At 50.3% G+C, this 27,771-nt stretch overlaps 1 long non-coding RNA gene across 1 annotated transcript; it reads left to right on the top strand.

Annotated features, from left to right (window-relative positions):
- Positions 1-25,871, top strand: LOC121153156. The gene is made up of 5 exons (XR_005883345.1): positions 1-211; positions 15,586-15,655; positions 16,101-16,198; positions 22,216-22,824; positions 25,841-25,871. It is a non-coding gene; the product is annotated as an uncharacterized LOC121153156 (long non-coding RNA).
- The last annotated feature ends 1,900 nt before the right edge of the window (positions 25,872-27,771 follow it).

Here is a 27,771-nt window from a genome sequence, read left to right as displayed (position 1 = left end):
GTGGCTGATATTTATTTCCTGTTTTTCCAAGTCCGCGTGACTTCTTTCTGTGGGAGAAATACTCACTCCGGAGAGAGCCCCTGCGGCTTTCCTCAGTCCTCCGGTGGTAACCTCTGGCCAAAGTGGACTGCAGTGGCACCGTAGACACTGATATTAATCCAGCACCGAATGTACCGTTGCCACAAGAACCCCTCACGTCGCCCTGTCACAGGTACCTGCTCTTCTTCATTTTTTAAAGATTTGTATTTATTTATGCCCGGCGCAGTAGCTTAGTGGCTAAAGTCTTCGCATTGCACATACACTTGAGATCCTATATGGGCGCCAGTTCTAATCCTGCCAGCCCCGCTTCCCATCCAGCTCCCTGCTTGTGGCCTGGGAAAGCGGTCGAGGACAGCCCAAAGCCTTGGGACCCTGCACCCGCGTGGGAGACCTGGAAGAGGCTCCTGGCTTCAGATTGGCTCTGTTCCAGCTGTTGCGGCCACTTGGGGAGTGAACCATCAGACAGAAGATTTTCCTCTCTGTCTCTCCTCCTCTCTGTAAGTTTGACTTCCCAATAAATAAATATTTTTTTAAAGATTTGCATTAATTTATTTGAAAGGCAGAGCAACAGAGAGGGAGAGACAAAGATATTCCATGTGCGGGTTTACTCCCCACATGGATGCAGCAGCTGCATCTAAAATCAAACCCAGGCTTCTAACTCTAACTCCAGGGTGTGCAGTTTTGGCCATTTACACTCAGGGTTAATAGGAATGGGTGGTAATTTGGTCCTGTCATTTTAGCAATGGGTTGTTAATTGATTTAGTCTTCTGTTGTTATTTTACTGGGATGTTCTTCACATTTGCCTTTGGTTTTGGTAGGTGCTATTTCCTCTTTCTGTCAAGAGAACATCTTTAGGTATCATTTGTAGGGCAGGTTTGGAAGAAGCACAGTCTTTGAATTTTTCTTTACTGTGGAAGAATTTTATTTCAATTTTAAAGACAGAGGAAAGTTTTGCTGGGTATGTTATCCTGGGCCAACAATTTTTTGCTTTTACAATCTGGAATATGTTCCTCTATTCTCTTCTGGCCTGTTGGAGCGGCTTTTTGGAGACCCTTGGGGGGGGCATGGATTTAAGATGGCTTGCACCAAAATAAACTTCTGATTTCATTCCACTCTCGGCGGGCCTTTTCAGCGGCCTTGTCTAATCCTAGGAAAGGTCTGCTTTCAGATGGACACTCAGCTCTTGCACTGACTTCCGGGGTGCAGTGGCGGGAGGACACAGCTTCCTGCTCCCTTAAATCCTAAGTCGGAAGGGCCCCAAAGCTTGCTCTTCGGAAAGTAGGTCTCCAGTGGATTTAGTGGTGGTGAAGAGGGCAGAGCCTTCCCCTTGGATCCTGCACACCAGGACCACTTGGGGGGACCAGGGCTAGGCTGGGAAGCCTCCCAGCTGGGTCAGCCATGCCTGTGTTGGCCTGCGCGGTTTGGGGAAAGCTCACCAAGTCACCTACCCAACTCTGCCCCCAGTCGCGGCTGTCCTATGTTTGATGCCACCTGCCCCAGGAGATGCAACCCCCTCTAACCCAGATTGACCTCTGGAACAAGTCCCCTGGCCCGGCTAAGGAGCCGCCCTTGCCCCAGCATTCTTCCCACCGTCTCCCTTGGGGTTTTTAGATCCCTCTTTCTGCCCTTACTCTACCACAACACCACGGTCTTGACATTGCCCTTCCTTGTAAGCCTTGCCACCCTCACACACGGGGAATGGACACAGTGTGGAACAACCAGGCTGGCTCTGCCCCTGCTCCTGCTCCTTTTCCGTACACACAAATAATCACCTGTTGTAATACGTAGATGGCCCAGCCCAGTGTCGGGCACAAGCCAGAGCATTGCTTCCTACACAGACGCAGGCAGCCTTTCTTTGGGCCGAGTCCCTCTGATGAGGTTTTGCCTGTGTCTGCACTCATGACCGCCCACGCCCGCTCCTATCTGTTGTGGTTTCTGAGCCAGGACTGGATGTGTCGTCCCATTTGTCCTCCGCGCTTGGCCGCGCCACCGAGAAAAGCACAACCTTCCCTGTAATTTCCACTAATCCCCGGGTTTCACTCAGCCTGGGTTTTTGCTGACACCGCACATCAACAACACTGACACAAGGTCTGGGTTCCTCCCACAGCATACCTCCCCCCCCCACACCGGTCTTATCAGAGAAATCCATCAAGTGAGCAAGTTGCTCTCCACAAGCAGCTAGGAAACTAACCTCCAGCCTATAGCCATGGAGATGCCAAAAGGCCTCGCCCTGTGCTCCTCCATCCCCACAGGAAGTCAGGACTCCCACTCTGCCCTCAGAATGCAGCCAAGGATGCCCAAGCTAGTCCTCACCTTGAGAAAGCACAGGGTAGCCTGGCTGGAAGCCATTCTGCTGCCTCAGCAGCTGGTATGGCCTGGGCAGCTCCGGGAAGGTGCACTAGAAGTGGAGCTCTTGAAAATTGAGGTGAGGTGAAGCTCTGTGCTTCAGAAAAACAGGGTGCAGCAGGAGAGCAGCCTAGGAGTTGAGAAGGGCTTGCTTGCCCCCGGACCTCAGCACAGATGGGGTTTGATTCCTGCTTCTGGCTTCCCCACTGACGCAGACCCTGGAGGGATAGCAATGATGATTCAAGTACCCTGGGCACTCTGGGTTCAGTTTCCAGGTCCTGGCTTTGCCAGTTTCCATGCCCCCTGCTGTTGTGGGCACCTGGAGAGAAAGCAGTAGATGAAAACTTCATTTGACTTTCTGCATATAAAATAAATTAATTAAGTTTTAAGGCCAGGCATGATGGCTCAATGGCTAAATCCTCACCTTGTAAGCACTAAGATCCCCTATGGGCACCGGTTCTAATCCCGGCAGCTCCGCTTCCCATCCAGCTCCCTGCCTGTGGCCTGGGAAAGCAGTCGAGGACGGCCCAAAGCTTTGGGACCCTGCACTCATGTGGGAGACCCAGAGAGGCTCCTGGCTTCAGATTGGCTCTGCTCCAGCTGTTGAGGCCGCTTGGGGAGTGAACAAGTGTGGATAGAAGATCTTTCTATCTAGCCTTCTCTCTGTATATCTCTGTTTGCAATAAAGATGAGTAAGTGTTTTTGTTTTAAAAGAACTTTTTAAGAGCAAGGGTGATCCAAGTAGCTCCAGCAACCAGTGCTGTGTTCCTTACCTTTGTCTTGAAACTTGTTCAGCCTTTCTCCTTTGTAAGCTGTTCAGAGGACCCTGTGAGGCTGCACTTCTCTTCCTAACTCAAGAAAGGCCCTGGTCTCCCACAGGAATTGGCGCTCTGTCTCAGGATGCCCACCCCTGCTCCTAGGGACCCAATGTTTGCAGGCGAGAGGTCTTCTAGAGACTCCCGGAAAAATGGAATGGAGAGGTAAGTTTATGTGTGCGTGTGCAAATGAAATATTTGAAGTGCACGAAGAGTTGTTTCATTATACGCCTTTTCCTTGTTATGATGGAGCTTTCATGAGCCCAAAGCAAAATGTTCTTGGAAATAATAGACCACAACTGTCCACGCTCCCGCAGCTACGAGGGTTACATAGTTTTAAAATAAGAGCATGGGGGAGGGGACAACATTCAAGACCTGTGTTGACCATGATCTTGAGCCCTGGGCTGTCTGGGAGCCTCTGGTATTTGCTTGCTGTTTGTTGACTTTGAGTTGACCTTCACCAGCCTCCCAGGCTGCCAGGGCTCGCTGGGTGCACTTCCCCTCTCCGATCCGCAAGCTAACAATAGCCTTGGCCCAATAGCCCTGTCACCTCCTCAGCGCCTGGTCGGGAGCAGGGAGAAGGAGGGGGATGACTGAGACCAGAGGAGGGTGCAAAGAGGCCCTTCCTGAGCTGTTAGAGGGGCCGTTGCAGTGTGTACCCAAAACAGCGGCCACTGTGTTTCGGTTTCGGTGTGGGCGTGGTTTTTTATGACCGTGATGTGTGCTCATCTGGATAGTGATTCCCAGACTGCGATGGCAAGTCTGTCCAGTGAGAGGCAATGTGATGGCATTGCTGGGGAAAGGCGGGGCAGGGGGATCTTGCTTCAGCTACAAGAAAAGGTGTGAAATAGTTCTTGGCTACAGTCTACAAACCACCTGATGTAGACAGATTTTTTTTTTTTTAAGATTTACTTTATTTTTATTTGGAAGAGAGAAGGAGAGGCACACACAGAGATTTTCCACCTGCTGGTTCACTCCCCAAGTGACCGTGACAGCCAAAGCTGAGCTAATCTGAAGCCAGGAGCTTCCTCCAGGCCTCCCATGCGGGTGCAGGGTCCCAAAGCTTTGGGCCATCCTTGACTGCTTTCCCAGGCCACAGGCAGGGAGCTGGGTGGGAAACAGTTCCCATCCTAGAGCAGGCTACAAGTATGAGCCCCTTAAGAGACTGTGGCTCCCGACTCCGGCTTCCTGTCACAGCAGACCCTAAGCAGCATGGCTTAAGTCCTTGGGTTCCTGCTTCCAGGTGGGAGACCCGGATGAAATTCCTAGCTCCTGGCTTTGGCCAGCCCAGTTGTAAGCATTGAAAGCATGAACTAATGGGTGGGAATTGCCCCTGTCTTGGGAATGCATGCAAATGTAAGTGTCCATCAGCGCTTCTATGCACCACGATTCCCTCACCTGTGGCCGGAGTTACTAGAAGGCTTACTGGGAAGATCCAGGATGCTCACACACAGGGTGAGTCCTGCAGTGAACACAAGGGGGGGGGGAGGCAGTGGGCTCAAAAGTCTTCTCTTCGAGGGCGGCCTTGAGGGAGGTTTTCACAGAGGGATGGCTGTTGCCCAAGAATGCAGAGAGAAGCGTGCATGAGATGGGATGCTGTTGAGAAGGATGGCGCCCAGTCCCTCGTAGCCCTGCAACTCCCCGAGTCCCAGGGACAGTCACCATCTCCTGCCCCACTCCCAGCCATCAGCAGATGCTGCCACTCTCTGTGGGGGTCCCTGCAGATGGACCCCCAGGACATGCTTTAGCCACACACACCCAAACATGTGGTTAGCCACTGACAGCGACCTTGTGAGCTCCCCTGGCTGCATGAGGGGACAGGCAAGAACCCACCTACAACCGCCTCAGCCCCCTGAACCTGTGTCAGGCCTCACACCTTTATTCATTCACCTGACTCTTGCCACGAGCCAGTGAGCTGAGTCCTGCTATTGGACTGTTTCTCAATTGGGAAAACAAGAGCACAGAGAAGTTAAGGAACTTCCTTGGGGCCACACATCTAGGGGTTGAGAGGCGTGGGCTTACAGGCCGGTGGTCTGTCCCAAGCTGAAGTTCCCTGGCAGGGGACCGTGTTCTAAGCACGATAAGGGATAACGGGTAGTCTTCATCATTTCCTCAAGTGTAAGGATCACTCCACATAACCTCGCCAGGAATACTGGCAGTGCAAGCCTATAACCTTGTCGGGAATATTCGGGGCTTAAGTTTTCTGGAGCCCAAAAGTCTGAAGCCTGGATTTTCTTCCTGGAGCATCTTCCCTGAAGATGTAATTCCACAGGGTTTATGAGGCTCCCTGAAATCCACCTGCAGACCTGGACTTGGGCTGAGAATTTGAAGTAAAGAGGTATAAGATTTCCAGTTGGGGTTGGGGATAGAGCAGGGAGGGAATTCCCCCGAGGGAACCAAACAGGAGGCCAGTTGGGGCCAAGGTCAGGGTCAGGCTCTGTGGAGCTGTTCAGGCTGGTGCCCTGCTCCAGCTGCCCATGACTGCCCATGACTGCCCATGGCTGCCTGCTGCTGTGCGCGGGACCTCACACAGGAGAGCATTTGGTGTGGACGCCGACTCACCTGCTGCTGTTTCCCTGTGTGTGTGTGTGTGTGTGTGTGTGTGTGTGTGTGTGTGTGTGTAGGAGAGGAGGTTTATTTGGAGTGATTCACTGTCATCTTGGAAATCAAGACACACGCCAAGCCAGATTCGGAGCAGCTACAGAGGAGTGGTACCACATGTACTATTTCCAAGGTGGCTGTGGCCAGGCAGGCAAACTCCACCCCAGAGAAAAGAACAAAATGAAACCAGCTAACCCAGTGGGGGCAGAGCTTAGGATTCTAGCTGTTACAATGCGTGTTCAACAAAACAAAACAGGGCCTGGCAAGGTGGCGCACTGGTTAAAGTCCTCACCTTGAATGCCCGGGATCCCATATGGGTGCCAGTTCTAATCCCGGCCGCCCCGCTTCCCATCCAGCTCCCTGCCTGTGGCCCGGGAAAGCAGTCGAGGACGGCCCAAAGCTTTGGGACCCTGCACTCCTGTGGGAGACCCTGAAGAGGCTCCTGGCTCAGATCGGCATAGCATTGGCCGTTGCGCTCACTTGGGGAGTGAATCATCTGACAGAAGATCTTCCTCTCTGTCTCTCCTCTCTGTATATCCGCCTTTCTAATAAAAAATAAGATAAATCTTAAAAACAAAACAATGTAGTAGAAGGGTGCTTCTAGAAGTTTGGAGAAATGACATTAAAAGGCCACATTTGATACAAAAATTTCAAAATCATGCCTGACTTCTTCATGCCACAAATTTTCCTGAATTTTTATTTAAAAAATTTATTTATTCTTATTGGAAAAGAAGATCCGGGATCCCATATGGGCGCTGGTTCTAATCCCGACACATTCGAGGACATGGCAAGTTCAGAGGGGAATGGATTACAAGAATTGTGTCTTTGCATTTGAAAAAAGACTTGCGACAGGGGCAGGCATCCAGCGAGGTCTGTATTCTGAACTGGAGTGCCTGGTGGGGTTCAATTCCCAGTTCTGCTGTGACCCCAGCTTCCTGCCAACATGCATGCCGGGAGGTGGCAGGTGATGGTGCAACTGTTTGGGTCCCTGCCAGCTGCATGGAGACCTGGCCCGAGTTCCTGAATCCTGACTCCAGCCTGGCCCTGCCCTGGTAGATGATGCAGGCATTTGGGAGTGAGCCGGGGATGTGAAATGTCTCTGCCTGCCTTCTTCATCCCCACCCTCTTTCTCTGCACTTCAAAAGCAAAATAAAAGACCTTGCACAAAGATAAAGAGACCTAAGGGAGTTCCCTGAAACTGACCATCTTAGAAACCAAGAGAGTAGTATCGATCCTGGCAACCCAGGCCGTGAGGCAGATAGCAAAAGGAACTGACACTGGGGCGGCTGCTTATCTTGGTGATGAAGTGGCTCACATCCCACGTTGTGTGGCGTGGATTGTATTCCCAGCGTCAGCTTCCTGCTAGTACAGACCCAGAGTGGCAGTGGTGACAGCTGGGGTAACAGCTCTGACACCCACGTGCAAGTCTGCATTGAGGGCTTGCCGCTGGCTCTGGCACCTGTGCTGGCTCAGCCCTGTCTGTTGCAGGCAATTCTGAGAGGTGAACCAGCAGATGGAGGGAATGCTCTCTCTCTCTTTATCTCTCTCTCTCTTTCTCTCCTCTGTCTCTCTCTTTGCCAAAGGGAGAGAAGGGAAAAAAAGGAGGAAGATGCCGGTGAAAGTTGTGGGTGGGAAGGGAAGCATTTCTTACAGTTGCTTAGGTGAACTTGAGAAAATTTGTGGAAAATGAATATTATTTTTAAAAAGGGAAAAACTGGACATGGATTGAAAAGAAGTTTACCTTTAATTCCATTTGCCACGATCTTTTTGGAAGTGCCCTTGTAGTTGAACCTGTACTTGCTGCTTAATGAATACACAGGTACAGACCTGGCCAAACTTCCCTAGGGCCTGGAAGTTCTTCACTGCAGTCCACTGGTCTTTATGCACTGGTCAGCTTTCCCCAGCCACTGCGATCGGTTCCCTCAGAGGAACCCACAGCTGAGAAGGTGGATCCTAGTGGCTCCAGCTGCCCGAGCCAGATTTACAGAAAGCTGAGCTTGGGGGAGGAGGAGGTGGAGGTGGAGGAGGAGGAGAGGCTGGCTGGCAGGTGGCTGGTGGGGGGTGGGGATGCCCAGAGGTGTTGTTTCTGGAAGGACAGATCTGTGTGTGTCACAAGACCTTGGGCACCTGCTCCTATTTCTACCAGCTTCACTAATGCTGGCCGGGCTGGTTTTTGACTAAAATATTTCAAAAATAAAATGTTTTAAAAAGACACATTGCAAAAAAAATGCCCAAGAGCTGGATGTCTTTGAAAGCCCTGCTTCCTGCGGTGCCTGGGTTCAAGTCCTAGCTCGCAGCTTCTTGGTAGCTCAGACCCTGGAACCCAGCGGATGATAGTTCACGTGATTGAGTGGGGTCCCTGCAACCCACCTGGGGGACCCGGATTGAGTTCCGGGATTCTGGTGTTGGGCTAGGTCAGCCCTGGCTGCTGAGGGCATTTGAGAAATAAATCATCAGATGGGGAACTCTGGCGCCTACGCCTGCATTCTGGGCTGGTGGGCTTTGCTGGTGATGGAAACACTACCACCTGCTGGTCGCTCTGAGAATGTCCATGGACCACAAGGAGACCCAAGGTCTCCCGCGGCGTGAGAATAATTTCTCAACTAGCCAGAATGAGGACATAATCTTCTACACGTAGTTAAAAAAAAAAAAAGTTTCATTTATTTATTACAAAATCAGATATACGGAGAGGAGGAGAGACTGAAGGGAAGATCTTCCATCCGATGATTCACTCCCCAAGTGAGCCGCAACAGGCCGATGCTATGCCGAGCCGAAGCCAGGAACCAGGAACCTCCTCCAGGTCTCCCACACAGGTGCAGGGTCCCAAAGCTTTGGGCCGTCCTTGACTGCTTTCCCACGCACAAGCAGGGAGCTGGATGGGAAGTGGAGCTGCCGGGATTAGAACTGGTGCCCATATGGGATCCCGGGGCGTTCAAGGTGAGGACTTTAGCTGCTAGGCCATGCCGACGGGCCCTACATGTAGTTTTTATCTCTTAGGAGAACTGTACGAAGCTAAAATTACACTACTTGCTTTTCAAAACGTTTTACTTTGCAGTCACATGTTAACGCATTGCTTACCTAAGACACTGACCGACAGGGGGTCTCAGACAGGCTTGTCAGTTCTCTTTGGCCATCTACCTGTTCTAAGTGAGGCCCAGTGGGCGTTACCCTGCTCTAACCACCCTGGTTTTCCTAATAAAGCAGAACTGAAACCCCAAACAGCCACACACTGTGACACATAGAGACAGTTCTGGCTAGGATGTGCTCACGAGAATACAGCGAACATCGTTGAGGAGGCAAAAACAAAACAAGAAGTTTGCGTATGTGTGTTTGAACTCTTGGAGGTTTTTGCTTCTGGCACTTCCATATATGACCTTAGAATTTTAATTGAGGCCACATGGCCAAAGTAATTTAGCTCCGATGTAATTCAGCAGCACGTGGCAGACCAAACCAAACTGAAACCACCTCAGAAAAGGCCTTCTACGGGCAAACTCAGTGCTGTAGTCCCTTGGGTCGGACAGCGTGAGAAGAGCATGGGGAAGAGAGAGCAGGCACAGGACAGCCAGGAAAGCACACTCAGGTACAGCCTTCTCTTTACAGATACTTCCTGCCGCTTGTGGAATGAACCAGTGGATGGAAGATCTTTCTCTCTGTCTCTCCTTTTCTCTGTTTATTTGCCTTTCTAATAATATAAAGTCAAATAAAATAAAAATAAATCTTGTAAAAAAAAGAAAGAATCGGAGCAGCCAGGACTTGAACTGTTGCCCATACGACGGCGCACATTGCAGAGAACAGTTTAACATGCTGTGCCTGCAGCACCAGCCCCCGCATAGGACCTTTGATCCCCCACAACACCAATAGGAAGTGTCTATGAAATTACTACAGGAGTACAGTGTGTTCAACAGTGCATTTTACATGATCTAACATGAGGGGTCTTCAAAATGTTCCTGGAGCATGCCTGCCTTGAAGAAACCATGTGGGCATTCCAAAGCTTTTTGCATCCAGATAAACTTGCACTAATGTACTGCCAGATGTCTGAACAGCCCTGAAACGTGGGATTTAGGGGCACAGATCCATTTTTAAAAAAAACTGTTAAAGTAACATGAATTCCGCCAAATCCAAGGCAAGAAGAGGCACCAAACTTATTGAGAAGCTCGGGAGGAGAGCTGGTAAGCGCATTGAAGCCTTCTGAAAAGCTCGTGGGGACGTGGCTCCTGCGAACCCAGAGCTGACACACGAGCGGCTCATTGGAGAACGGACAGCGAGGGCTGGAGAAGCAGCCCACAGGAGCAGCCCCTACACACCCATTCTCCGGGAAACAAGACCAAGCTTCTTCCGTAAAAAGAACTTGACATTTTATTTCATTTATTTTAAACTATTTTTTAAATATTTATTTTATTTTTATTGGCAAGACTGATATACAGAGAGGAGGAGAGACAGAGAGGAAGATCTTCCATCTGCTGATTCACTTCCCAAGTGGCCGCAGTGGCTGGAGCTGAGCTCATCCAAAGCCAGGAGCCAAAAATTTTTCCCATGTGGGTGCAGGGATCCAAGGACTTGAGCCATCTTCTGCTGCTTTCCCAGACCATTAACAGGGAGCTGGTTCAGAAATGGAGCAGCTAGGACTTGAACAGGTGGCCATATGTAATGCTAGCACCATAGGTGGAAGATTAGCAAGCTATACCACCACACTGGCCAGTGTGTGTGTTTATATAATTTAAAACTTTCATATTCACTTTTATGTTTACTTGAAAAGCACAGAAGACAGACAGCTCTTCCATCCACTGATTTGCTCCCCAAATGCCTACAACAGCCAGGGCTGGTCAAGACCAAAGCCAGGAATGAGGAACTCCATCCGGGTCGCCCCTGCAGGTGGCATGGACTTAAGTACTCAAGCATTCATCTTCTGCTTTCCAGGATGCACCTTAGCAGATCTGATGATTTATTTCTCAAATGCCCTCAGCAGCCAGGGCTGACCTAGCCCAACACCAGAATCCCGGAACTCAATCCGGGTCCCCCAGGTGGGTTGCAGGGACCCCACTCAATCACGTGAACTATCATCCGCTGGGTTCCAGGGTCTGAGCTACCAAGAAGCTGCGAGCTAGGACTTGAACCCAGGCACTGCAGGAAGCAGGGCTTTCAAAGACATCCAGCTCTTGGGCATTTTTTGCAATGTGGGCAGGGTCCCAAGGTTTTTGGCTGCTAAGAGTAGTTAGGGCTTGACCCAGGCACCCATACAGTATGCGGCAGTCTGTGCGGGGCTTGGCAGTCTCTCCCAGTGCCTACCCCGGGGTACGTTTTTGAAACAGCTGATGAACCCATATTACACCTCACTGCCACCCCACATCTGCAGTACACATCAGTGTTGTGCCCTGTATGGGTTTGGACACATGCATCATAACTGGTGTCCATCATTGGGGTATCATGCAGAGCAGTTTCAATGCTTTGACAAATCCCCCACACTCCGCCTACATTCCCTTCCCTTCGCTCTAATCCCCAGCCCCGTGGCTCCTCCTGCTGCATCTGTAGCTTTGCTTTCTCGGAATGTAAGGCACTTGCTTCGCACAGCATGTAGCCTGTTCCCTTCTTTCACTGAATAATATGCATGTAAGCTTCCCTCGCGTCTTTTCATGGCTTGATAGCTCATTTCTTTTTAGCCCCGAATCACATTACTTTATATGGATGTACCACACAGTTCACCAGAGAGTTTGATTTTTTAAAAAAGGTCTATTTTTATTTATTTCCAAGGTGAAGGAGGGAGATATCTTCCATCCATTGGTTTACTTTCCAAATGCCTTCAGCAGCTGGAGCTAGCTGTTTAGGCCAATGCCAGGAACTCGTCGAGTTTCCCCCATGGGTGTCAGGGACCCAAGCACCCGAGCCATCTGCCACGCCTTCCAGTGTGGTTCCTCACTGGAGGAAATGGAGGCAGGACTTGAATCCCGGCAGTCTGATATGGAAGGTAGGTACCCCAAACTAGAGCGTAATCCACTGGCCTGCCCCAAGAGTTTAAGTATGATATTATTGAAATTAAAATCTCCTAAAGGGGCCTGGCACAGCGGCTCAGTGGCTAAATCCTTGCCTTACACACAACAGGATCCCTTTTGAGCACCGGGGTCCTGTCCCAACAGCTCCCTGCTTGTGACCTGGGAGAGTAGTTGGGACCCTGGCCAAAAACCTTGGGACCCTGCACCTGTGAGGGATACCCAGAAGAGACTGCTGGCTTCTGACCTCGAATCGGCTGAGTTCTGGTCATTGTGGCTTCTTGGGGAGTGAACCACTGGGTAGAAGATTTTTGGCTCCTCTCTGTAAATCTGCCTTTCCAATAAAAATATTTTTAAAATCTTTTAAAAAAAAATGTTCTGAAGGACTCCTCCAGGTATAGGAAAGCTTTGGAACTTCTTGCAGCCTATGGAGTGGCTGGGTAAACCCATGGGTGTCAAAATCTCAATGTTCGTATAGAAGAATCTAGAATGCAGATGGTAGTGTTCATTAAAATTCCTCTCCGTTCCTCCCAGGCTACTCAGATAGACTTAATTTCCCAGGTCCTCTTAGCAAGGAGTGACCATGTGGTTGAAATCTGGTCAATGGCATGTGAGTCAGGGTGGCCAAAATGGTTCACAGATAAATTAGGGCTCACGTTGTGGTTCAGAAGGTTAAAGCACCAACTATGATACCAGTATCCCCTAAGGACACCATGTCCTAGCTGCTCCCACATGTTCTAGCTGCTCCATTTCCCATCCAGATTCCTGCTAATGCATCTGGATGAATAAAAGATGACCCAAAATGCTTGGGTCCCTGTACCCAGGCGGGAGACCTGGAAGAAGCTCCTGGATCCTGGTTTGGGTCTGGCCTTGCAGCCATCTGGGGAGTGAACCAGTGGATGGAATATTGCTCTGTGTGTGTGTGTGTGTGTAAACTTGACTTTCAAATAAATAAATACATCTTTCCCCAAAAGTAGAAGAGTGTGGAGGCACAGAGCAGAGATTGCCCGTGGGGCCCTGAATGGCCACATAGAATGCTTTCCTGGTCAGAAACATCCACTGAAAAGTTGGTGTCCTTTGTTATAGCCGCCAGCAATAGTTCCCCTGGATGATCCAGCACCCAATTACCCAACAGGAGGTAGTGCCAGAAAGTGCTGGAGAGGCTGCTAGTAGCTGGCATAGCCAGAAAAGACTTCTTCCTGTTGGCAGCTGGTCCTGTGGGGTCAGGGTCGGGATGTGGGGGCAGATCCTGAAGGTTGGTGTGGATAGCGCGGGGTTCCTGCAGGGGGGAGTCAGGGAGGACCAGCATTCGTGGGTGCCGTCAATGATCCTGGAGAACTTTCTGGTTCTTTCCTTAGCAGCTCTCCTGGCCTTAATGCGAAGGGGTGTACGCGCTCAGCCAACCTGTCCCCGGGAGATGCATGCAATGCCTTCTCTCTAACAAGCCCCGTGAGAGTGCTATGTCCTCGGGATCCACTTTGAGGAGAATTCCTTGCTGTGTAGTAAGCAGCTTCATCATTTTTTCCTTGGAGCTCCCAGATGTCTGGACCAGATTTCACTTGTAGTCGTGAGCTCCAAGCCTCCTATTACAGCTGCCTGGTCGTTTTCCAGCCCTCCTGGGGTGGGGCTTGGGTGGGGTACACATTCCTCTTTGCTCTGAGAAACCAGCAAACAACTCTCCTCCCCTGAGGCTGGAATGCTGCAGAAAGGAGAACTGGCTAACTATTGACCAGGCTGGCAGACACAGGGAAAAAATAGGCTTGCAGGTTAATCCAGGGAAAAATTGGAGACCCTGCCTGAAGATTTTACTGCAGAATTTTGTTGCCCTTCTCAGCACCTAGAGGCAACCTAAGGAGTTTTCTCTGGTCAAAAATAAAATGTCCCCTCCCCCTGCATAATAGTGTAATGGTTAAGATCCTCGCCTTGAACATGCCAGGATCCCATACGGGAACCAATTCTAATCCTAGCCGCTCCACTTCCCATTCAGCTCCCTGCCTGTGGCCTGGGAAAGCAGTCAAGGATGGCCCAAAGCCTTGGGACCCTGCACCCACGTGGGAGACCTGAAAGAAGTTCCTGACTCCTGGCTTGGATCGGCACAGCACTGGCTGTTGTGGTCACTTGGGGAGTGAATCATCGGATGGAAGATCTTCCTCTCTGTCTCTCTTCCCTGTACATCTGCCTTTCCAATAAAAAAAAAAAAAATGGAAGGGGACTTCAAAAATTTCACAGAAAGCAAAATTAAAAGATTATTTTCTGCAAAAGTTTTGAAACTCATGCATGTGAGGGGCCTTCAAAGGTATGTGGACAGTCCAGTCCAATTACTCTGTTGGTTAATCCTTCCCCTTCAAGCGCCTGGACCATGTATGGGTACCAGTTCCTGTCCCAGCTGCTCTGCTTTCCGTCTAGCTCCCTGCTTGTGGCCTGGGAAAGCAGTAAGGACAACCCAAAGCCTTGGGACCCTGCATTCACGTGGGGAACCCGGAGGAAGTTCTTGGCTCCTGGCTTCAGATTGGCTCAGTTTTGGCCATTTCAGCCATCTGGGGAGCGAACCAATGGTTGCAAGGTTTTTCTCTCTGTTTCCCCCTCACTCTGTAAACCTGCCCTTCCAATAAAGAATAAATTAAAATTTTTAAATAAAAAGTATGTGAAAAATGCGTGCTTTAAAAAAAAGCATGCATGAATTAATGTTTAACATTTGCACCCAAATACATTTATTTACTTTTCATTCCATTTTCTGTGGGTTTTTAGATGTTTCTTCACATACTGCAGTGACGCTGTATGAGCAGGTGAACGTGCCCTGCGGGGTGTGCACTGGACCGGTGCTTAGGACAAGCTGGACCATGCAGCTTGAGGCCTGGCCTCTCCACTTCCCATCCAGCTTCCTGCAAATGCACAGGAGGCTGTGGATGACAACTCAAGTCCTTGGGTCCCTGCCACCCATGGGTGGGATCAGATTGAGCTCTGGGCTCCTGGTTTGAGCCCAGCCCAGTTCTAGATGTTGTGGGCATTTGGGGAATGAAACGCTTGCTTCCTCTCTCTCTCTCTCTCTCTCTCTCTCTCTCTCTCTCTCTCTCTCTCTCCAAAAGAGATAGCCATTTAGTTGTTATCATGCAAGTACTGTCCAATGAAATGCAATCTGTGCTGCTGACCTTCCAGGGTCATAATGTCCTCCTACAAAGATTTATTTATTTTATTGGAAAGGCAGATGTACAGAAAGGAGGAGAGACAGAGAGGAATCTCTGCCCGACGATTCACTCCCCAAGTGACCACAACAGCCAGTGCTGTGCTGATCCGAAGCCAGGGACTTCTTTCTGGGTCTCCCACACAGGTGCAGGGTCCCAAGGCTTTGGGCCATCCTTGACTGCTTTCCCAAGCCACAGGCAGGGAGCTGGATGGGAAGTGGAGTGGCCAGGATCAGAACTGGTTCCCATATGGGATCCTGGCGTGTTCAAGGTGAGGATCTTAACCATTACACTATCACACCGGACTCTCTCTCCTTTTAAATGAATAAAATAAATATCTGTTAAAGTACAAGCAAAGCAACTCCACCTGCTTGCCAAGGTCCCTAAAGGAGAAGCAAGAATGGGATTTGTGATTGGTGAAGAAGAAAGACTAAGTAAGTGCACTTGCTGGGGGTGGGGGTTTGACCTGAACTAGAGTGATGACCTCAACACAGTCCGAGCCTGTTGGGGAGACACTTGCTGGCACTCATCTTGGTGTGGTGGCCGGCTACTTGGAATGGTCCGGTTGTAGGCCTGGCTGTGAGGAGATTGCACTGAAGCGTGATCCTTCTCTTCCAGTGTCCTCAGTGGCTGAGATTGAGGCTTTGCTGGCAGAAGACAAGGTCCAGGGGATGCCTTCCTCCTGTGGGTAATGAGGGGAAGACAGCTGCTTTCTGGGTGTGTTTCCTGCAGTATCCTACCCACTTCACCCACATCCAACACGGGAGGAAAGGACAGCAGAGCGTGGCCAGCGGGAGGCAAGGCTGCCTGGTAACCTTCTCAGAAGCCGGCCTCAGCATATTGCCATGCTCTAAAAAGCACCACCTGGATATCCTGAAGGATAGGGAAGCTACCGAAGTCTTTACAGAAGTTTCTAGAAGAAACCCATGACGAAGGAAGAACATTGCACAGTGCCCTGAGAGATTTCAGATTCTCCTCACTCCGTGGCTTCCCCAAAATCCTGTTGGCCACAGCAACTGCTCCTCAAGTGACCCCCTTCCAAATGTGTTCAGAACATCCCTGTTTTGTTTGCAAGCTGCTCCCCAACCCAAGGATGCAGACCTAGCCAACCTTCTCCATGCTCTTTACCCTAGAGCCCCAGGAACCAGCAGACAGCTTTACTGGCAGAAGGCTGGAAGACACAAGATGGTGAGGAGGGGTATAGCATGCGGCTGGCATGGAGGTCCCACAGGTAAAGCCATCATCCCATATCAGAGCACCAGCTCAAGTCCCAGCTGCTCCACTTCCAATGTGTCTCCCTGCTAATGCGCTGGGAAAGCCTTTAACGATGACCCGGGTACTTGGGCCTCTGACACCCATGTGGGAAACCCGGTGGGGTTCCCTGGCTCTTTCCTGCTTTGGCCTGACTAAGGCCCACTTAAAAACAGTTTCTGTAATATCTTCATCTTTTTTTTTTAAAGACTTATTTGCTTTTATTGGAAAGGCAGATTTACAGAAAGAAGGAGAGACAGAGAAAGATCTTCCATCCACCGTTTCAGTCTCCAGATGGCTGCAATGGCTGGCGTTGAGCCCCTCTGCAGCCAGGAGCCTGCACTTTCCTCCAGGGTTAAGCCATCCTCTACTGCTTTCCTGGGCCACAAACAGAAAGCTGGATGGGAAGTGGGCAGCTGGGACACAAACTGGCATCCATAGGGGATCTCAGCACTTGCAGGTGGAGGATTAGACAGTTAAGCCATCCCATTAGCCCCAGTATGTCCATCTTTAGGTCCCTGAAACCTGCCTTGGGTAGATGGGAATTTGGTTCATGAATAGTGAGCTTGTACTCTGTGAGTCAGGTGCGTCTTCAGACTACTGACTCACTTAATTCTCATGGTAACCCCATGATGTCAGTTCTGGTATCATCACCTCCATTCTTCTCAGATGAGAAAGTGAGGCACACCGACATTGGATAACTTATTGAAGGTTACAAAGTGAGGCCTGTTCCGGAGCCTGAGACAGCCCCGGCAGGAGCCACACCTACAGGGGTTGTGCGATGAACTCACGCCAACAGAGATCAGCCACACTCTTTCCAGGGAAAGCTTGTCAGTGTGCGCCAAGACAAACACATCTATAAAGACGTGGAGACAGGAAGATAGTAGGTTAAGCCCCCGCTGGGATATTGGCATCCCATATGGGCATCAGTTCATGTCCACTTGTGCTCCTTGCCAATGTGCCTGGGAAAGCAGCGAAAGATGGTCCAAGTCCTTGGGCCCTCGTGCCTACATGGCAGACCCAGAACAAACTCCTGGTTCCTGACTTCAGACCAGCCCAGTGCTATTGCAGCCATTTGGGGAGTGGAACAGCAGACGGACGATCTCTCTGTCATTCTCTCTCTCCCTCTCCCTCTCTTTCTCTAACTCAAAAGGTAAAAAGACAGGGGGGAAGTCCTGAAAACCACCATTGTTACCATGGCAGGGAGAGAGGAAGTGGTGATGGCGCTGAGAGTGATTGCTTTAGGGGCAGGTGAGATTTGTCAGAAAGCAACACGCACAAAGAACACCTAAACCAGTGTGCTCACGTTAACTTCAGGACAGAACCCTGCAGAGCAAGTGTTCGGCCCCCTTGGGACATGCCCTACCACCATCAGGGCTCCTGGTTCCGATTCCAGATTCCAGCTTCTCTGTTTGGATCCCAGGGGTTAATCGCTCCAGTGTCTGGGTTCCTGTCACCCATCTTAGAGACCCAGATGGGGTTCCGGTCTTCTGGTTTTGCCCTCTCCAGTCCCAGCTGTTGCAGGCGTTTGGGGAGTGGGAAGTATGGGAATTCTTTATGCCAAATAAATAAAATCTAAAACCAACAACAAAAAACCCAGACATGCAATTGGCATTAAGCCATTCTAATGGCTTCTCCAAGGGGAATCAGGAAGTGATGCTCTTGCAACGGCAGGTGGAATGGGCTCCTCTCCAGCTGGGTTTTGCTATTGTTGGAATTTTTGTTTGCTACGCACACAGACACATTCCAATAGGCTCATGTGGCCAAGAGGTAACAAATAATTGGCTCTTACAGCATTCTTCTCAGCTTATAAATTATTCTGAACATCTCCAAGCCCACCTCATGCTAACATTGAGTATAATCTTATCTAGATAGTAACTAAGGTGACATTTAAGAAATCACCAAGAGATGGGGTTTATGCTGTGGCCTAGCAAGTTAAGCTACCACCTGCAGAGCCAGCATTCCCTGTGGGAGCTAGGTCAAGTCCCAGCTGCTCCACTTCCCATCCAGCTCCCTGCTAATGTGCCTGGGAAAGCAGCAGGAAGGTGGCCCTACTGCTTGGGCCCCTATCCCCACATTGGAGACCCAAATAAAGCTCCTGGCTTCTGGCTTCAGCCTGGTTCAGCCATAGCTTTCCCAGGCCACAAGCAGGGAGCTGGAAGGGAAGCGGGGCTGCCAGGACTAGAACCGGCACCCATATGGGATCCCGGGCGTGCAAGGCAAGGACCTTAACCACTGCGCCACTGCGCCGGGCCCTATTATTATTTTTTTAAAGATTTATTTTATGGACTAGGCACAGTAGCCTAGCAGCTGAAGTCCTTGCCTTATACATGCTGGGATCCCATATGGACCCCGGTTCTAATCCCGGCAGCCCCACTTCCCACTCAGATCATTTACTTGAGACAGAGTTACAGAGAGAGAAAGAGAGCTGACCTGAAGCCAGAAGTCTGGAGCTTCTTCTGTAATGAACTGCTGCTCATATGGGATCCTGATGCTTGACATAGGATGATTAGCTAGTTGAGTTGTCATGCCAGACCCTAAAAATAATTTTAAAGGAAGGAAAAATTTGGGTTGGATGCTTAACTGGCTAATCCTCCTCTTCAAACACCAGGATCCCTTATGAGCACCGGTTTGTGTCCTGGAAGTCCCGCTTCCCATCCAGCTCCCTGCTTGTGGATAGCAGGAGAGGATGGCCCAAAGCCTTGGGACCCTGCACCTGCGTGGACCTGGCAGGACCCAGTTTTTATAACATCTCAATACTGAGATGGCTCAAAGTCCCCACGCACTTCCCAATAACAAGACAAACCATTGTCTTGAGTCTCCCAGATGCTGAGTGCGGGGTCACGGCTGGCACATGAGGAAACAGTCAGACCTCCCTGTGCGCTTCCAAATGCCAAGCACATGGGGACCAGAAGGCCTCGGGCTTGAGGGAGACTGGAGGGAGGAGAAAACTGAACTCAGGCTGCATGCTGGACCATGCATGGTGTAATCAGGACCCTCACTACAAGCTGCATGGGGTCCGTGGGCTGGGTGACATAACTGAAGCAGTCTCAATGTTCCAGTTGTCCTGGTGGTGCTGCATTAATGCAGGAATACGGTCTAGTTCTTGGGCACCATGTACTCGGATCCATGGGGGCAAGTCCATCTGCCCAGAGTGCAGGACGACAGCAGCCCGGGGGAGACGATGGACTTTGAAATCCAAAATACTGGCACAGGCATTGAAGACCAAGTCTCAGCTTCTTCATCGGCAAAATGGAGCTGATAATACACCTGCTTCAGGGGATGCTGGAGGAATTCAGTGTGGAGAGAGGAGAACGTGGCCTGGTGTCCCACCTATGTGGGAGACCTGGATGGAGTTCTTGGCTCTGGACTTCAGCCTGGCTCAGACCCAGCCACTGTGGCCATTTAGGGAACGAATGGTTGGCTTCCTAGCATCCCCACAGTGGGTAGCCATCACACAAACCTAATGCACAGCCCAGCAAGCCCACACAGGGTCTTAAAACACTCCCTGAAGACCAGTAGTACCCCTTTTGACAGCCACCTGCTGGGATGGGAGGAAGCAGAGAAATTCCAAAGATTATTGCAGTAAACAAACAAACAAACAAACAAAACCTGGAGCTGATCCAGGGAAAGGAGAAAGGAAGACACTGATGACACAGTGACAGGTCAAAGGCACAAAGTCCCGTGCCAAGGTTCATAAGTGAGATCCACACGGTGGGGAGGAAACGGCCTAGCTTTTCCAGAGAGCTGCCTGCTCCTCCGGGGAGCAGCCCCAGCCAAGATCTGTGCGCGGAGAGCCCTCTGCAGGCTCTGCACCGTCGCAGGCACTGCAGGACCCTCAGATTGCACTGTGGGCACCTCCCGAAGGGGAGGCCTGGGAAAAGGGGCCAGCTGGGCTCAAGGTGTTCCCTGGGGAGATGTGGCACTCGGCGCTCCCCAACTACTTAGGCTGCTTCAAGGTTAGCAGCCAAACCTCTGGTCTTAAAAATTCAAGCTTGTCAGGCCCAGAGCGACAGCCTAGTGGCTAAAGTCCTCACTTTGCACGCACGGGGATCACATATGGGTGTCAATTTGTGTCCTGGCAGCTCCACTTCTCATCCAACTCCCTGCTTGTGGCCTGGGAAGGCAGTCCAGGACGACTCAAGGCTTTGGGACCCTGCACCAGCATGGGAGACCCTGAGGAGGCTCCTGGCTCCAGATTGGCGCAGCACCAGCCATTGCAGCCGCTTGGGGAGTGAATCAGTGGGTGGAAGATCTTCCTCTCTGCATATCTGATTCTCCAATTAAAAAAAAAAAAGAAAAAAGAAAGAAAGAAATCAAGCTTGTCCTCTTTAAGAAAGAGAGAGAGAGAAGGTTCCATGGGGAACCTGCAGTCAGACCTAATCTATCTTCAGTCCCTGCCCTTGAGTCTTGGCACCTGCCATCTGGCCTGTCTAGAAGGCTGTCTGCCCTATCCGAGGGCGGTTCACTGCCTGTCCACCTTCTGTCTCACTTCTCCCAGAAGCCCGCAACGCCCAGCCCAAGGACCTCTCTGTTCTTGCGCTGGGGCATCCATCCTGGTCCCTGTGTAAGCCCCACCCCCTATCCGGGGCTACCCTTGGATGAGAGTTGTCCCCCTTGCTTCCGGCTTTCTTGAGGACAGGGACTGACAGAAATGGATGCTTTCCTTTGGTCGTCCCCACAGCAGCTTGTTCAGTTCCACCGAATCAGGCATATTTCAGATTACTCCAATAGAAAAAACAAATGTTGGAAGGGCTGCCAATAACTCAGCATCATTGGGGATTAACAGCCAGAGCTCCCCTCCTCCTGGGACAGCCTGAACAATGAATTGCTGCCCTAAACAATAGGGCATTCTCCAGTGAATGGTGGGAACAGCTGCGGGGAAGGGACGGCCTACAGGAGGTCTGAGTCAGGCAGGCAGGCAGGCGAGCAGGCCAGCTGGGAAACCAAGTCAGTGCTCTTGCTTCAGGAGGAGGAAGCCAGGCTAAGAGCTGCCTCATGGGAGTGGGGGAGATGGTGCTGTTGGCTGAGTGGGCCAGCCCCCAGCCCACAAGGCCAGAGCCCCCACAGAGGCTCTCTGCCCATCCAAACAGCGGGAACCCTCAGAAAGCCACCACATTGCACACACTTCCTTTTAGTTCACTGGGGTACACAGGCTGAGAGTATCTGTGTCACAAATGCTTGGATCTGATTGGCCTTTGTCCCTTAACCTTGTGCACCCCAGGGCAGGTCTCCCAGCGACAGTCTCTAAGGGGAGAATGGCCCATCCTTGGCTTTTGTACAAAAGTGCTTTAAAAAAAAAAAAAAAGAACAGCACTTTTTCGCTTTTTTTTTTTTTTTAAGATTTTATTTTATTTTTTTGGAAAAGCAGATTTACAAAGAGAAGGAGAGACAGAAAGATCTTCTGCCCCAAGTGGTCACATTAGCTGAAGCTGAATAGCCAGGAGCTCCAATGCGAAGGCAGGAGCCAGGAGTCTCTTCTGGGTCTCCCACGCGGGTGCAGGGTCCCAAGGCTTTGGGCCGTCCTCAACTGCTTTCCCAGGCCACAGGCAGGGAGCTGGATGGGAAGTGGAGCTGCCGGGATTAGAACCGGTGCCCATATGGGATCCAGAGCATGCAAGGCAAGGACTTTAACCACTAGGCTACCGCGCCGGGCAGCCCTTTTTTATAAGCGTTTGTGTAACGCTTTCTTTCTCTGCTGAGCTGTGGCTTCTGCGAGGCTGAGGAGACAAGCATTTTGCTTTTGGCTTCTAGTATGCAGTACAGTGTGTGTGTATGTGTGTCTGCATGTGTTGGGGAAGTTGTCAATGAATAGTTTAAAAATTATTTAATATATTTTTGGAAGATAGATGTAAAGAGGTCTGTTATCGACTGTTTCACTTTCCAAATGCCTGTTACAGTCGGGGCTGGCCCACAGGCCCAGGAGTTCAACGCAGGCTCCCCCCATGGATGGCAGGAGGCCCAATTAATTATTCAAGCCTTCCTGCCACTCCCTAGGATGTGCATGAGCCGGAAGCTAGAGGCCTGGGCAGACTGAGGACTCAGGCACTCTGATCTGAATGCCGGTGTCCGTCCCAGTGGGTGACTCAGCTACTGCACTCAACACCAGAGTGGGAAGACACGCAACAGCTCCTCGCAAAGGTAAACACTCCTCTGCCGCCAAGAGGACTCACTCTGCTACTAAAAAATATACACATGAATATTCATGGCAGCATGGCTCATCAACAGTCCCAAAGTGGAAACAGCTAACCTCCATCAATTTAGAAACAGGTCGATAAAACGCGGTGTAATGTCGCAAGGAGGAATATTCCACAACAACAGGAACGAAGCCCAGGTACACGCTACAACTCAGACAAACCCGGAGAACATCGTGCCGAGTGGAGCAAGCCCCGTTTCACTCCGCATGCGCAGACAGAAGGTGCCCGAGCAGGTGTCACTTGGCGAAGAGCTCCTGGGAGGGCGGCTTCGGTTTAGTTGTGGCTTTTAGCAACGGGGCGTAGCTTTGGATGCAGAGTGGCGATGACGGTCACACAGCAGAGCGGACATTCTCAAGACACGGAACTGCAAACTTGGGCGTGGTGAATTCGGACCCCGTGTTTGTCACAGGTAAGTCATCACCTGGCTGTTTACAGAGGCTCACACGTTTTTAAAGCAATCTTTTAAAAACTGAGATTAGCTTACACAGCAGAAAATTCACCTTTACAGAGCTTAGTGATTAAGCTATTTTTATTTGAGGGGTGACAAGAAAGATTACTAATAACTATAGAGTGTTTTAAAGTCTGTATTTGATAAATTATTTTCTCTTTTTTAAAAAAAATTATTTATTTTTATTAGAAAGTCAGATCAGATTTACAGAGAGAAGGAGAGACAGAGAGAAAAATCTTCCATCTGCTGGTTTGCTCCCGGAGTGGCTTTGACAGCCAGAGCTGAGCTGATCCGAACCCAGGAGCTAGGAACTTCCTCCAGGTCTCCCATGCAGGTGCAGGGTCCCAAGGCTTTGGGCCGTCCTGGACTGCTTTCCCAGGCCACAAGCAGGGAGTTGGAAGGGAGGTGGAGCAGCCAGGACACAACCCGGTGCCCACATGGGACCCTAGTGTTGGAAGGGGAAAGATTAGCCAACTGAGCCAGGCCCCAAATTACTAGTTTAACTACACACACACACACACACACAAAGTCAATATAATTATGCTTTCACTAGATAATTTCAGGACACTTGAGTATCTTGAAAATGAAAGTTCAAGGGCCCATCACAGTAGCTTAGTGGCTGAAGTCCTTGCCTTAAACATGCTGGGCTCCATATGGGCACTGGTTCTAATCCTGGCAGCCCTGCTTCCCATGTAGCTCCCTGCTTGTGGGTTGGGAAATCAGTGGAGGGCGGCCCAAAGCCTTGGGACCCTGCACCTGCATGGGAGACCTGGAGGAAACTCCTGGCTCTTGGCTCCGCATTGGCTCAGCTCCAGCTGTTGTGGCCACTTGGGGAATGCATCATCAGGTGGAAGATCTTCCTCTCTGTCTTTCCTCCTCTGTATATCTGACTTTCCAACACAAATAAAATAAATCTTAAGATTAAAAAAAATGAAGGTTCAAGGAAAACGGCCTTGGAAGTGGGCACTTAGCCCAGCACTTGGTGTCCAGCTCCTGACTGCGGCTTTCTGTGGCAGACAGTCGGGCTGGCTCAGGTGATGGAGTGTCTGACCCCTGCGTGGCCTAGACTGAGTTCCAGGCTCCTGGCTTCAACCTGGCTCAGCTCCAGGTCCTGTGGGTATCTGGGGAATTGAGGATCAGGTGGGATCTATCCTGTCTTTAAAATAATTTTTTAAGGGTTCACGTGTTGTGGTGCGGGGGCGGGGGGGGGGGGAAGCCACAGCTTGGGCTGCCTGCAGCCCATCCGGGAGAGCCTCAGGAGAATTCTCACCTCTGCTTGCAATCCACCTGCCTGCTGGTGTGCTCCCTGGGAGCAGCAGGTAATGGCTCAAGTGCTTGGCTTCCCACCACTCACGTGGGAGGACGTGGGTGGAGTTTCAGTCTCATGGCTTTGGCCTAGGCTTTGTTCCCTGCCACTGTGGACATTTGGGGGGTGAACCAGAAAGATGGAAGATCTTCCTCTGTGTCTCTATTGCTCTGTCTTTCAAGTGAAGACAAATAAATAAAAATTATTCTTAAAAAGTTTTGTAAAGTAGGGTCCGACACAGTAGCCTAGCGGCTAAAGTCCTTGCCTTGCATGCACTGGGTGCCAGTTCGTGTCCCGGTTACTCCACTTCCCTTCCAGCTCCTTGCTGGTGGCCTAGGAAAGCAGTGGAGCATGGCCCAAAGCCTTAGGACCCTACACCCATGTGGGAGACCCAGAGGAAGCTTCTGCCTCCTGGCTTTGGGTTAGCTCAGCTCTGGCCGTTGCAGCCACTTGGAGAGTGAATCGGCAGACAGAAGATCTTTTTGTCTCTCCTCTCTGTAAATCTGACTTTCCAATATAAAAGAAATCTTTTTTTTTTTAAGTTTTTGTAAAGTTAAGAAAAACAAATTGAAATAAAAAGTTTACTTTGGTGAGAAAAAATTTTGAAACATCTTCAAGATGTTCATCGGGAATACATATTATGATTGGAAACTTTTTTTGCCCAAAATATTTTTATTTTTTCATTCCATTTTCCGTGAACTCGTTGATGCACCTGCCAGTAGTATTTTCTAGCCGGTTACAGACGGTGATGGCGCACGGCTTTGGAGTTGCTTTCTTTGCCTTTTTTCTTCTCTGTCACCTGGAGATTCTGTTGGACAAGCCGGAGCATTGGGCCTTTTGCCAGTTGGGAGGCCGGAGCCAGGGCCCCTGGACACCCCGCGCTCAGCCCTTCCACGGGCCCCGCTCACCAGCGCCAGCAGCTGTGTAGCCCGCTGGCCTTGCCCATGGTGGCGTCCAATCAGAGCTGTGTTTTTGTGTTGTGGTCAGTTCCTTTTCTGCTCTCAGTAAGCCATTTGCTCCTAAGATCTTACAGTACTTCCTGATCCGTCAGTAGGTTTGCTTGCTGCTTCCCCACAGTACCTGCAAGCATCCCGTGACCAGGGCGAAAGTCATAATTCTTCATTCTCCAGTGGCGGGCGATCTGAGGGGCGAGCAGGGCCCCCTGAAGCCTCAGGGGTCTCCCTCTTGAGCTGGCTTCCCAGAATAGAGTCCTGGAGGTTACCTTGGGCCCTGAAGCCCCTGCTGACGGTGGCCACGTGGCCCAAGGATCTGTCACGGAGGACTCATCTGCAGAAGTTTGAGAAAGGAGGGTTTACCTTCTTCAGAAACCTCTTCAGGGGTCTGGTGTGATGGCAAAATGGTTAAATTCTCACCTTGCAAGCACCAAGGATCCCAAATGGATGCCAGTTCAAAGCTCCTGGCTGTGGGCTCCTGGCTTCAGATAGGCTCAGTTCTGGCCAATGCAGCCAGCTGGGGAGTGAACCAGCACATGGAAGATCTTTCTCTCTGTCTCTCCTTCTCCCTGTAAGTTTGATGTTTTTTTTTTTTTTCCAATAAAAATAAATCAATCTTGGATCCGACATGGTGGCCTAGTGGCTAAAGTCCTTGCCTTGCACGCGCTGGGATTCCACATGGGCACCAGTTATCCCGGTGACCCCAATTCCCTTCCAGCTCCCCGCCTGTGGCTTGGGAAAGGCAGTCGAGGTCGGACCAAACCCTTAAGACTCTGCACCTGCGTGGGAGACCTGGAAGAAGCTCCTGGTTCCTGGCTTTGGATTGGCTCAGCTCCAGCGGTTGAGACCACTTGGGGAGTGAATCAGTGGATGGAAGATCTTCTCTGTCGCTTCTCCTCTCTGTATACCTGACTTTTCAGTAAAAATAAATAAATATTTTTTAAAAAGATAAGTGGCTTGGACACATAGGTGATGTCCTTCAAACCCTTGTACGCCCTGGATATGTCTGCTTCTCAAAGCTAGCCAACGCCAAGTATCCATGATTCCAGGTGCGTGTTTAGAATGAGAGCTCCAATACGTTGGCCCAGATAATCCCCAGCCTTTGAAGATATCCCTTTTGTGAAATGTAAGGTTGTTTTAGTTTTCGATTTTTATTATTATTTTTTTAAGGGCTGGTTCTGTTAGGATTTTGAGCGTTTGATTTTCAACTTGCTCTCCGCGGTGCAGGCTGTGTCCTCCAGGGGGCAGAAGAGAGCCGCGCACGCATTCTCCCGGCGGAGTCTTCAGACTCCCGGACTTGATAAACACAGAGTGGGGGCCAGAAAGGAAGTAGGTCTTCCACATGCGTTCTCCTAGGCTGAAATGTGAGCTAGAATCCTTTGAGAGACAAAATCCTGGCTGCAATTCAAACAGATCCAAGTTCAAATCCAGAGTCCAACAGGATTTGAAGAACACTGCCTCTCGGTGACCCCAGCAAGTCATTTAAATTCGTCAAGCCTTGGTTTCTTGATCTACAAAGTTGGAATAATATCATCAGTATGGCAGGATTGTTGAGGGCCTTATGCTGCACCTAATAATAATAATAATAATAATAATAATACTAGCAGCAGCTCTTGGGTCAAATAGGCTGCCAACCAGGACACCTGGGTCCTACACTGGAGCTCCAGTTCAAGTACTAGTCCAAGTCCTGCCTGCTACACTTCCTTTTATTTTTTTTTTAAAGATTTATTTACTGTTACTAGAAAGTCAAATATACAGAGAGAAGGAGAGACAGAGAGGAAGATCTTCCGTCTGATGGTTCACTCCCCAAGCAGCTGCATCATTTGGAGCCCAGCTGATCTGAAGCCAGGAGCCAGAAGCCTCTTCCAGATCTCCCACACGGGTGTAGAGTCCCGAGGCTTTGGGCCATGCTCCACTGCTTTCCTAGGTCACAAGAAGGGAGCTGGATGGGAATTGGAGTGGCCAGGATTAGAACCGGCACCCATATGGGATCGCAACATGTGCAAGGTGAGGACTTTAGCCACTAGGCTACCGCACTGGGCCCCCACTATACTCTCAATCCAGCATTCCTATTAACACATCCTGGAGTCAGTGTCCAGTGGCTCACGTGCTGAGGTCCATACCATCTCCCTGCGTGTGAAGCCGGGATTCAGTTCCTGACTCCTGGCTACAGCCTGTCCCCAGCACTAGCTATCGTAGGCATTTGGGAAGTGAGCTAATGAATGAAGCATTTCTCAGCTTTTCAAGTACATGTAAACTTAAAAAAAAAAAAAAAAAAAAAAAAAAAAACCTTGCTCTTTTAGAAAATGCTTTGTAGATGTTTGCAAGGAAAGAATCTCAACTGAATTTGAACTGTGGCAGTGCAACAAGAATCCACCATGGGGGTGGGGCGGGTTTTGGGGAAGGGAGGGGGGAATCCCAGTGCCTATAAAACTGTGTCACATAATGCAATGTAATCAATAAAAAGAAAGAAAGAAAGAAAGAAAATGTATTTATGGCCTGGCGTGGTAGCCTAGCGGCTAAAGTCCTCACCTTGTAAGCACCAGGATCCCATATGGGCGCCGGTTCTAGTCCCGGCAGCCCTGCTTCCCATCCAGCTCCCTGCATCTCGCCTGGGAAAGCAGTCAAGGATGATCAAGGCCTTGGGAC

The sequence above is a fragment of the Ochotona curzoniae genome, unplaced genomic scaffold (assembly GCF_017591425.1).
Source record: "Ochotona curzoniae isolate NIBS_2020 unplaced genomic scaffold, NIBS_Ocur_1.0 contig_2688, whole genome shotgun sequence".
NCBI lineage: Eukaryota > Metazoa > Chordata > Mammalia > Lagomorpha > Ochotonidae > Ochotona > Ochotona curzoniae.
The sequence above is the reverse complement of the archived record's forward strand: the minus strand, read 5'-3'. Positions and strand labels throughout refer to the sequence as shown.